Genomic DNA, 12,602 nt, shown 5'->3' with positions numbered 1-12,602 from the left:
TTTTCCCAGGTGAAACCGTACGTTAGACCAGAGGTTGGCAAACTTTGACCTGAGGGTCAAATCTGGCCACACCCATTTGTTACCTTTTTTTTTTTGGCTTCCTTTTTTAAAAAATTCTATTTTATATTGGAGTATAGTTGATTAACAGTGTTGTGTTAGCTTCAAGTGTACAGCAAAGTGATTCAGTTATACATATACCTATTCCTTTTCAAATTCTTTCCCCATATAGATTATTACAAAATATTGAGTAGAGTTCCCTGTGCTATACAGGAGGTCCTTGCTGATTATTTTATATACAGTAGTGTGTACATGTTAATCCCAACCTCCTAATTTATCCCTCCCCCCTACCTTTCCCCTTTGGTAACCGTAAGTTTGTTTTCTATGTCTGTGCATCTGTTTCTGTTTTGTAAATAAGTTCATTTACATCATTTTTCTAAATTCCACATATATGAGATATCATATGATATTTCTCTTTGTCTGTCTGACTTACTTCACTTAGTATGATAATCTCTAGGTCCATCTAAGGCTGGTTTCACACTCATTAAAACTGTCGAGTTGAATAGTTGCGACAGAGACCATGAAGTCCACTAAGCTGAAAATATTTATGATCTGGCCGTTTACAGAAGAAGTTTGCCTTAGTTGATTTAGGCAAGTCTGTTAGCGGTACTTTACCTGTACCTAAGGCTTTACTGTTCACAAAATTTTCATACACGATTTATCTTGATCCTCTAGCACCTCTGGAGGCGATGCTATTCTCCTCATTTTACAATGAGAAAATTGGAAAGTGCCTAGCCCATGACCACACAGGTAGTATGTGAAAGAGTTGGGATTAGTACAAATTGATCTGTTCATACCCTCCAGAGGTTGTCCTGTGGCGAGCAGGGGAACCAATCTGCCATCGAAAGAGGAGAGACCCACTTATCTTTCAGCTCCCGTGGTTGAAGAGGGGTCATTTTCTTTGGCCCTACTCCATTTGCTCCTGAATTCTTGAGGTAAACTTGCTGGCTCAGTTCCCCTCCCCTAATCTATTAGTGGGTAGGAGAATCTAAAATGGAGATGAAACAACTGCAGGTTATTTCTTTTTAACTCTGCACTCATCTGGAGCAGGATTAGAAGGCATGGAAATGCCCCAGAGTCCAAGAGCTAGACGTGGATGCAGAGGTACCTCAGAGCCCAGCTGCTGCTTTGGCTTGGTTCTGCCCCTGGTTGAGACTGTTGGCTTGGCCTTCTCACTCTGAATTCAGTGCTCTTTCCACTATATTAAGCACACTGCTGAGTAATGATGGCACAAATGAATGATTATAATTTCATTAGGAAAACACAAAAGAAGAGTTGAAATTTTGGTTTCCAGAAGTGGCCATTACCAGTTCCTTCCCTCTTTGTGGTTGCGTGATGCTTCTCACATCAAGTGGGTGACACAGTCTAATTCTTTCCCGCTTGAATATGGGGACAGGTTTGAAGTGGAAGTGCCACGCTGGGACTTCTGACATTAGGGTCTAAGAAATTGGCAGTCTCTGCTTGGGTCTCTTGGAAGGCTCACCCTGAGATACCCTCTCTCAGAAACTAGCTGTCATGCTGTGAGAAATGAAAGCCACATAAGAGAGGCTGTGGACAGGTGTTCCAGTCCAAGTCCCCAGCTCATCTGTCAACCAACAGCCAGCATCAATGTCCAGCCGTGTGAGAGCTCCATCTTGGATAGTCAATCCAGTAGAGGCTTCGGATGACTGCAGGAGACATCTCGAGCAGGAGGTGCCCAGACAACTGATAAAATTGTGGAAGTTAACACATTATTGTTTCAAGCCACCGCATTTTTCATGGTCCTTTGCAGCTATAGATAACCAAAAAATGTTTAGGAATACAAAGATAATTTAGTTATATATAAGAAAAATGAACATATTTTATGAAACCAGTCAAATCAACCAAGGAATCCATTGTCCAACTACAATCAGAAAAGAGAATCCCCTAAAGTTAATGTGACAAAACAAGGTTTCAGATTCCTTTTGCCTCTTTTACTCCTTTGGGGGAAGAGGTGGGGATGTGAGTACAGGTGAGGAGTGAGAGGTGTGCAGGCGGGAAGAGGTTCTTTTAGAATAATAATGCTTCAAGGGTATGTTCATTGTTAGCAAGAGAAAGTTTCCTCTTGTAGAGACTTCAGGCAAAAGAATCTTATCTTACTCCTCAGGAAAATTAAAGAGGTAAAGAACAAAAATTTCAAAACACCTCCCCAGGACAGAACCAAGAATGACATCTCTAAAACTTGGACTTAGAGAAGTAGGTCCTTGCTTGGGGGAAGGACTAAGGGGTAGAGGAGAGAAGAGGAATGTTGGAGAGACTCCAGGAACTCGAACTCGTGGGTTTCCATCTGAGGCTGGCTGTGTATGCCCTGAAAGGCAGTCTTACAGGAAGAGAGAAAAAATATTTTGTTCTATCTGCTGTTCTTCATGTATACTCCCAACTGGCTAATAAAAATAAGACTGTCTATGCACCTCACAGTGAATTGTGTCCACACTATGATCTCATTAGTGTCTGGATTTGAATGAACTTGTTTTCCTCACAGAAAGAAGGGTGTCCATCTTGTGGGATGAGGGGCAACTAAAAATGTCTTCCTTCGACTTTAGAAGAAACAAGGAAGTCCCAACACTGTTTATTGAGTTTTGAAAAGGATGTGTGTGTTTGTTTGTGTGTGTGTGTGTGTGCGCACGCGTGCAAGAACAAGGTCAATTCTCTGGAACAATAAGTTTCAGCCTTTCCTTCTTCAACATTTCCACCCTCACCGCAAGCTTGTTGCTTTTACTTTCTCTTTCTCCCTCCCTCTTCATGCTCGGTATGCCATTCACCCATCCAAATGTATTCTGCACTTTCTACCCAACTCTGCACAGGAAAGCGGACTTATAAGAACTTTATCAATGGACTCTCCTGCCCTCCAGCTCTGGTTGAGATCAGCCAATGGGGAGCCCTGGAAACAGATCGAAGGGAGGGGAAAAAGTGAGATCAGGGTATTTATTCCCCTGACTTTCTCTCTGCAGAGTCACCTTGGGCCAGTGATGTCCCTTGTCTAAAGCTCTGAGCTTCACTCATGACAGTCCTCTCTGTATGACTCTCTCATTTTGGGTCCCAGGAAGCGCTCCCTACCCTCCTTTCTTGGGTCTAAGTCTGATAACAGCTGTGCTTTCATCATCCCAGAGTGCTGCACTAACCCTTGTGGCTTCCCCACAACTCTGTAAATAGTCTCTTCATTAAATTTCATGAAATGATCCTAATTTGAGCACGCCATCTATTCCCTACTTAGAACCTGACAGATTTCTACACTATTGGTTATTTACATTTTAATATAAATTTGCTCAAGGTTTTTCTCTACATTGTTTTTGATTTTAGGTCCAACCATAGGACACCAGAAGAGCTTTTGTCCTTAGGAATTTCAAGGATAAACAATCGGATGGAGTTTGCTTTGGTTGGAGAGGAAAGCACAAGAAAATTTAAATCTGACCCTCATGAATCACACCCAAAAGGAGTCTTCCACTTATTCGAACATTAATTTTATATAGTACCCTGCCCCTTACTTCCGTTAAAGCATTAGGTTAGGTGAGGGTGGAGAGCTAGTTCCCTTCTTCCTGTTGCACTTGAGATGGAAGAGGAATACATGGAGATGCAGGGGCTGGAGGAGGGATGGAGGTGGATTGGGTAGGGGACACACCAAGACAAACCTTTTCTCTTCTGTGATTGTGCTAAGATCAGCCATTACTCTAACACACAGCATCTAGAGGTGGAAAATACAGGTTTTCAATGTGATTTCTGCCTTCTCTGTCATAATTCTTTTAAACAATTTTTAAAATTTAAGTATAGTTAATTTACAATGTTGTATTAGTGTCAGGTGTACAGCAAAGTGATTCAATATACATGTATAGATATATACAGATATATCTATTCTTCTGTTGTAACTCTGTTAGTTTTAAAACCACTGTGTTCTCACAAAATTTGGGTGATGTTGGTGATGCTGTTAAAGCTTATCCTGAATAATTTCTGAGTTTCTCAGTTGAAGACCTCCTCAGCAGTTAACAGGAAAGACAGAGATTTGATTACGTTGCTCACTGTTCTTCCAAAGTCTCCAGTGGCCCTCTATTGCTTCAGGTGCAACGTCAAACCTTAGCCTGGCATTCAAATTCCCATCATCTGGATCAAGGCTTTCTTGTCAGCCTTATTCCTATTCCTAGCCCCTCTTCCATCTCTTGTCCCATTATTCTTCCATGGAGATTAATCTTCAGCCAAATCAAGCAACTCCATCGTTTCCAAGCGTGCTGCAAAGTTCCCACCTTGGACGTGGTCCACCTCAGGGCTTTTGCTGAGCTTTGCTGCCAGCTCAGAGTCTGTTCCTTTACACACCCAGCCCTCCCACTGGCTAGTGAGCTCTTGGAGGAAAGGGCGCTTGATTTTTTCATTTTGTGCCTCTCTCCTGCACAGCACGTGTACCTTGCACATTCTAAGTATCCTGAAAAGAGCTCGTGGAGTACATTAAAGTAGCTGATCCAAATGGCAACTTTTCAGGAACTGTTTCTGATTTTCTTTGTTTGAGAAGAACAGGCAAAGTGAAGGCTCAGAAATAAGAGACATAAGCAGCAAGGGTTCTGTATTGTAGGACAACCCTTAACTCTTCTCTCTCAAAGCAACATCTATTTGTCTATCAAGAGATTCATCTCCATCTCTCTGGGAGACCACATTCATGCACACCTCTAAGGATAGGGATTCAGTCTACATTAAAAAGAAATCTTCAGTATTGCCATTTGCCGGTGGTAAGTGCTCATTAAATGCAGACTCCACTGAAGACTGATAATGTGTAAGCTTTCAAGGTGTTGTCAGGGAGGGGACACTTTCTTTCATAGTTTCTCCACATTTACTTAGGTAAAGAAGTAAGACAGTTGGATCCAGGAGAAAGCCAGAAAATGGAGAGACAGAATTGAAAGTTTAAACCATTTTCTTTTTCTGATTGGGAAAATGTACTCTTCTGGTGTTTGATGTTCCAAAGAGATTCCTTCAGCAAGGAGTTAAGGTTAGATGTGGCCCAGTGCCTAGCGAGGTCCAGTGGGAGGCCAAAGGAAGGCAGTGGATGAAGCAGTGTGGAAAATGTTAGTTCCAAACTTTAGTTGTTCCCCCAGGATGGGCCCCAGCTCTAACGTTTACCCTGTGCCTTATAATAGCAATAGGGGAATCATTAAAAGCTTTTGGTATCACTGTTTTAATTAAGAGTGAAAGTCCTACATGGGCCAGACACACTGAGACTCTGTTACGAGTGGTCACTGGGGAGAAATGGAATGCCAAGTAAATGCAGGCTCTTGGCTACAGAGTCCTAGAACCCCTTATTTAAAGCATGTTTGGAAAGATTACTTCATCTAGCCAGGACAGTGAACTTGGTACACTAAAATGAGAGGTGGGATGTTCTCTGGAAATCTGTATCTGTATCCATATCTGTAACATTTCTGTCCATTGAAATACTGGAAAACATAGTCAAATGATAAAAGAGTTTACATTTCTTGATAAAGATTACAAAAGTGTGCTGACATTGGATATGTGAAAAGCTAGACTTAAATCTTAGAATATAACTTATGACAGCATCTGCCACATTTGGAGCCTTAATTTTTAAGCTTCATCCTCAGATCCCTTGCTTATGTAATATACGTGAAATGCCGATATCTTCTTTCAAGATTGTGCAACTGATTGCTTTATTGACAAACAGTACTTTGAAAGTATACTTTCTTCAGGTTATTCTACCTCTCCTCACCTTTTATGATAAACAAAACAACACTTTTTTCAAATCCCTCCCCTCATTCATTATAATACACAATTGCTGAATGAGCAGATTCTGTAGCCCAACTCCACTCTTTCAGCTTTGGAGGGGATCCAGGGATATTTACTTTAAGTACAGTACAATCTTACTATAATAAAATACTGTATGTGAAACATTTCCCAATAACTGCTTACATTAGGATGCTATGTACTTAGCCATTACCAATCTACCCAGGGTACACTATATCAGAGAAAACACTAAACTTTAACTGTTTCCTCCTTTGGGAATCTGAGAGATCACTTTGCACAGATTAATGTGTTATATATTCTATGCTCTGTAAAAATGGCACTTGAATACAGATTTTAGTATGCTTGCCCATTGTCGATAGCTATGCCACAAAGACAGGGATACAAACACAAACATGTGATTGTTCTACATATATTAAGAGAACACATCGGCATGCTAAAAAAAAAAAAAAAGTAATTTACGTACAACTTTGCATGGCCCAGCAGTACCACGTTCAGGAAATACCTCCAGAGCTGCAGACACTAGTGTGTTAATGTCTTTGATTACTTTCATATGGTACACTTGGAACTGTTAAAACACAGCTGCCACACATCAGAAGGTACTAGAAACAATCTGTTGGACAATACAACAAAATGGCAGTAAATGAATTTCAGAAATACCCCATGCTAGTTACTAGGGGGTGATTTACATAAAAAAGGAAAAAAAGCAAAAATTTTATAAGTGCCAAACACATCAGGAAATGTCCCCAAAAGCCAGTGGTCTTTTTGGTCTTAAATATCCCTTCAAAATATCCCTCTGCTATATGCTTAGTGGAAAAAAAATATGTATAGACAACCCCCAATATTGGTTAATATAGTCTTTTTCCCCTCAAGATTATTTTGTTTGTTAATAGCAAAACTTGACAGTTTTGGAGGACCAATTATTATCCAAAGGTAGAAAAGTCACCTTGCTGGGACAAATCTCAGGGGCTGCATTGGTTTCTATCCCCAACTTCTAAGTGCTGTGACAGCTAATCTAATGTAGGCAGTTACCTATTCTATTCTTAAAATTTTCCAATGAAGATGATTCAGCAGCGTGTCTTAGAAGCTCATCTGGTGTCAAACTAGCCACCTAAAAGGACCTGGAAAATATTAGACGCAACCCCAGTGGGTATGCAAAATTGCGAAAACACAAGACAGGAACTTGAATTCTGCCTGAAATGGAGTCTCCTGTTACAAATATCTTTAAAGCAGGCACAGTTTTGATGATCAGAGTTTCCTCAAAGTATACAGACAGCTTTAGTGTTCCTATAGAGTAGAAGGTTATCCTACGCACTGCTGATAGATCACAAATTCTCATTAGTGATGTGTCGTTTTAACAGCACTGGGTTAGCAGAGGCAAATTCCAAACAGTAGAGACATCTGATGCTCTAGCAAAATGAATGTTAAAGTATTGATGTATGGAAAGTGTTAGTGTACAAAGATGTTAGAGACATGAATTTGAAAATGATCTGTCAATGCATATAAGCAAATTATATACTAAGTTTGAAGCAGAAGTTTTCCTGGTTCTCATTTACCTAGAAAATGAGTAAGATGAAGAGTCTAGAGATACTGTTTTTCATGTTGACCTGTAGTGAGTAATTCCGCCCCCCACCCCACTGCAGAGAAATTGCCAATGAATGTTTAAAATTAATTGATTCAACAATTCTTAAGGAGTACTTACTATATGCTAGGGAATGCACCTGGGAATAAGACAGACAAATGTCTTGAATGTTTGGGTACCTACACTTTGTTGGAGAGAGACAGGCAATAGACAAGTAACTAAAAAAAAAAAAAAAAAAAAATCAAACAAGATAATTTCAGCTAATGATAAGTGTCATTAAAAACATAAAACTACGTAATGTGAGAGAGTGTCTGTGGGTGGAGAGAAAGCCTCTCTGAGGAAGAGGAATTTAAGCCGAGATCTGAATGACAAGAAGAAGCCAACTTTGCAAAGCCTTGAGGGAGAACATTCCAGAGAGAGGAAACAGCAAATGCAAAAAGCCTCAGGTAGAGCAAGCTTGGCATGTTCAGGGGACAAATAAGGCCAGAGAGGAGTGAGGCCTGTTCATGATGGGAGTGGTGCATCTTTATTTAAGCGGTCTGCATATTTTTGGATTTTAGAGTTTGAGCTCAAAAAGGTAATAAGCCCTTTTTAGATACTGGAAACCATTTCTGATGATGGATATAATAGTTTTTGCCTGGTCTCCCAATTGTCAGAGAATAAATGTGTTTTCTCAGAAGTAAGATCTATGATCCCCTGGGTTTTGCTGGCTCTTGCTGTGCCTTGTGAATGCTGGATGCCAGGCTTCTACGAAGTCTCCACCTTCCTGTGCAGTCATCTCGGGAGGTCCAAGGTCACATATGCTCACAAATAAGCCCATCCCTTACCATGAGGCTCTGTGATCACCTCCTCCTACGGTCGTGGCTGCTTCTGTGGGTACTGCCCCCTCTGCTGGCCCTACTGAGCCCCTAGGCCTGAGGTCACCTCTGCTGGGTATGGCTCCTTCACTGCCTTGGGACAGCACCAGCACCTTCAAAAGGCACCAAAGACCTGCACCTCCACAACCCCCTGGAATGCCTTAAATGCCAGGGATTTGTACAAAGTAGGGAGGAATACCCCCTTTTGTGACACTGCCCTGGTTAGGGGCTCACAAACACGGCTGCTTGGGACCACTGTCTTACAGTTCAGTGACAGTCCTTTCAAGTCCTACTGACAATGCCACCAGTTTCCTGTCCCCCTACCACCAGCTTCAGACTCCTACACCTGTGCGTGGGGTTCCAGCCAGGAGAGCAAATGCAACGGCGATCAGCTCTCTGCTCTCAGAACTGTTCCTCTCCCCTAAATGTAGACGCTTGGTGTCCAGCTCTCTGTTCCCCTGTATTCAGCTCTATCTTTGGAGTCATTCAACTATGAGTTTGATAAGCCCATTCTTTCCAATTTCCCCATATGCCAGACATGCCAGATCCCCAGCAGTGGACCTAACTTTGTCTCAGTTTGCTACCCTCCGCCCCTCCCTGTGTATCCATGTTATCTCAGTCCAAGTCTCCATCTCCTCTGGGTTCAACTGCCAGGGTCACTCTCATGGTGGAGCCCAGCAATGCATGAGCTTGCCCTTTGCTTAGGTCCCTGGAGCAGCTTATGGCAGCCAGGATACCTGAGGACTTTTTAGCCTCTCCTGTGAGAAGATGACCTCCATCAATTTCAGGATCTTTTCCGGGCCTGCAATAATTTTTTTCAGTCATGGATATGACATTTTCTGGTTCTAAAAAGTTATTTTCTGGGCCTTTTGTGTCCTTTACGACTGGCAGCTGTTTGGGGCTGCAGAACAGTGCTATGCATATACTGTCGGGCCAGATGGAAGGGCTAATTCCCCAGGCTATTGCTCCAGCCACACATTCTTTATGCTTCAGTTCAAGCGAAGCCTCTGGCTCAGACCTCCAAAAGCACATCCTTCCAGATTTACTCCTGGTTCTTAATACGAGGTACATTCCATGAACGCCTCCTCACAGCGTGTCAGGTCCTGGTGGGCTGGGCCATAGGGTGGTGCATTTTGTGCAATGCACAAATGCATGGTGGGATGGGCAGCTGTTCCCTGCCTGGCAAGCTGTGCCCCAGTGAGGGGCTGTCAGCCCGAAAAAGGTGTGTCTCCTTGCAAATCAGCTACTCAGAGAGGCTGCCGTTTTTTGTAATTTGCACAAAGACACTGTGCTGCCCTGACAGGTGTTGGTAGGAGTGGTTTATTTCTGCATCCTAATTGTATCATCTGGGAGCTGGCCTAGAGTTTCCATTGTCTTTGTTCTCCCAACAGTTCTCGCGAATTCCCAGAGATAACACAGACCATCCCCATGTCTCTTAAAAGAGCTTATCATTCAAGGAGCCGGGGTGGCTCCTACTTCAGGTACCCAAGGTGGTATCCGAATTCTCCAGTGGAAGAGATCTTCATGCTGGCACCTCAGCCCAAGAAGTGGGCACTCTTGTGGTCCCACAACTAGAATGGGGAGCATTTTCACATGCCCTTCAGAAACCCTATTGAAATGATCACAGTGACTTTTCTTTGAGGAAGTAACCCAATGACCAGCACAGTCCATGAACATTGATATGCACCTCCACGGCATCAACCGCCTAGCAGCTTGCTGAGACAGTGCTCTTGGCTTGGTGCGAGTTATATCTGCATCAGGAATCTTCTAACAAGACAGGAAAAGATGCAACTCTTTTTGATAAGCTCGTCACCACCCACTAAGGCAAAATTCTAGCAAGTTCTTCCCCTTCCCCCCAAAGTTTTCAGAATCTTAGGTAGTATATCCAATGAATTCAGAAGTCAGTCAAGTTAGTTACCATGCTTCACCTTTGTTTTTGTTCTTCTGATACAACTCTCTAGGTCCTGCGCTTGGTGTGTGGACCACGTCTGATCTCTACCTCTACCTCTTCCACTAGATATGGATACATTTCTGCCCATCCCAATTGCCTTACCCAGGGGACCGTGGCCTCTGATGGGCCCAGCTGCTGCTGCTTTGGCAGGCTACCACCTCCATGGCCCCTCCTCCACCAATGCCCAAGTACCCATGAGATGCCACAGCTGTTCAGAATCCCCTTGTGAAATGCGGCGGAATTGGTGTTTTTCTTTTTCTTAGACTTCTGTTACACTAGAGGGCTCCCAAAGCAATAACGCATGTGCTCTAACATCTTAGAATGGATTTCCTGAGCAGCCCTATCATTTTCACTTATATTATCCCAACTCGCCTCAGGACTCAGACATAGGGTAGGGGACTAGGCCAGGAGCTAATCCAAGTGACAGATGCTCTGATGTAGTCATCATCACCCCTCCCTGGCTCTGTTCCTGACTGAGCTTGTGTTTGGTTCTCTGTTCCATTCGGATGAGGTCTGCCTAGGCAGCTCCTTAGCTCGTCATACAAATCGACTTATGGCAGCCCCACCTTGCCTGTTTGCCAGACTCACAAACCTTCCCCCCCACCTCAGACCCAAGTACATATATTTTCCAATAGTGATTAGGTCACATATGTGTGTATATATATATATATATATATTTTTTTCTTTTGCTATCACTCTGTCCAGTTGTTTTGTAAGAGAATTTGAAACATTAAACCACTTTGGCAATTTCTTAAGTGGCAAAATATATTAACGAAATATTCCATCACTAAGCCTCTTCCACATCCTATTAATGCAGTAACGTCTCAAAAGGTTACAATTAGGATTAATTTACTTGACGGTTAACGAGGTCATCATGAATCAAAAATGTGGAGTAAAACGTTAGTATACTTCTTCATTTGTATTCAAGAATATGTATAGTGGATGAGACAGTAAAACATCTGAATTTAAACGTAAGTTGTAATTGTTTCAAGAAACTTAAACTCTATTATAGTTTATTCCTAGTGGTGAATGTACCACCGTTCTCACTTGGGCATTTTGTACAGGTGCACATGTGTGGGTTTCTGTGTCTAAGCTTCAGATAACTTTAACCACACCCTTCAAAAAAATAAAGCATGCTGAGATTTTCTAGGTTATAGAAGGGCTGTTAAATGAGAGAGGTGATCTAGAAAGGCTTCAGTGCTTGTGTTATTGGAGAACAAGTTTAATGGATTGATAGATAGGTGACTCAGGGTTAGAGCGATGGTTCCCAACATTTTTTAAAAGTATTCTTGATCCGACTCCAAGATTGCTGCCAATCTGAGCACATATAAAAGTTTTCCTTTCAATGTGTAAAACAGATACCCAGTGATGTTGTGGAAAATGTTTAACAACCGGCTCTCCAGGAAGGAGGCACGGTGGGGAAGGGCAGATTTGTAGCGTGTGTGTGTGTGTCTATTTCCATGGTGTAAATATTCCCATCATCCGGGATTTCAAGCTGCCAGCGTGATGTCTCTGCACATGGAGCTGAAAGAGATTTGCAGGCAGACACAATTATACAGTCTTTTAACTGCACAGGTACAAGAGGCGTCACAAACCTCAAAAGCAGAGGTAAGAGATAATGTAATAAACTAATAAGAAAGTGATGAGTTTTGAATATTAACTACCTATGCTTTTAATATAAGTGATTTAATTATTAGTTGATTTAACAGAATTTGAACAATGGCTGTGTTTAACAAGCAGCTCACAAAATGCTTGAAAGTTTAACAACCAACTCTTGAGAACTGGTCCTAGATGACTTCGGCACACCACCACGTATACCCGATAGCTCAGGACTTGTAAGACCCGACTTTAGAAATAGGAAGGGCACAGACAATGTACCGTGCCACTTTGTACCACTAACACTGGCAAATAGAGGTACTCCATCATTTGTGGAATGTGCCAGAGTGGCCTTTTGTTAATAAAATCTCAATTAATTAGAGTCCTTTAAGAAACCTCTCAGTTAACTAGGTTTTCCTTTTATGTTTTATAAAGAGAAATGAGTTGTAATGTTGATTTAGTGCCTGCTCAAAAAGGTTTCTAAGTCAATATATCAATTAATTTTTTAAAAATATTTATCTCAAAGAAGGCTTAGGCGTTGATGTTCCTATGTAACAGGAAAAAATAAACAAACAAACAAAATAAAACAAAAGATAAAAGCGCAAACCTCAGTCAGGGAAGTTGTCTGGACAGCATGTTCTGGATCAGCAGGTCTGCCCTGTCCGGGCTGGACTGAGAATGGTCCCCTGTTCCAGGTCGCCTGCCTCCAGTTTGCCAGCAGACGAGTTGGGCCTGCCACGAAGGGCTCTTCCCAAACAGATGTGCAAGTGCTCGGCTGAGGCAATCACATCCCTTCCCTCAGGGATTTGAA

The 12,602-nt window shown here is 42.2% G+C and overlaps 1 long non-coding RNA gene across 1 annotated transcript in view; it reads right to left on the bottom strand.

Annotated features, from left to right (window-relative positions):
* LOC309664985 overlaps positions 1–12,602 on the bottom strand; it is a 342,649-nt gene that overhangs the window by 40,124 nt on the left and 289,923 nt on the right. The window contains exon 5 of the long non-coding RNA XR_014266119.1: positions 1–12,602. This exon is cut by the window's left edge and continues 18,516 nt beyond it. This is a non-coding gene — a long non-coding RNA (uncharacterized lncRNA).

This window comes from Balaenoptera physalus (assembly GCF_965194825.1).
Source record: "Balaenoptera physalus genome assembly, chromosome: 7".
Taxonomy (NCBI): Eukaryota; Metazoa; Chordata; class Mammalia; order Artiodactyla; family Balaenopteridae; genus Balaenoptera; species Balaenoptera physalus.
Note: the sequence above shows the minus strand (reverse complement) of the source record. Positions and strands in the feature narration are given on the sequence as shown.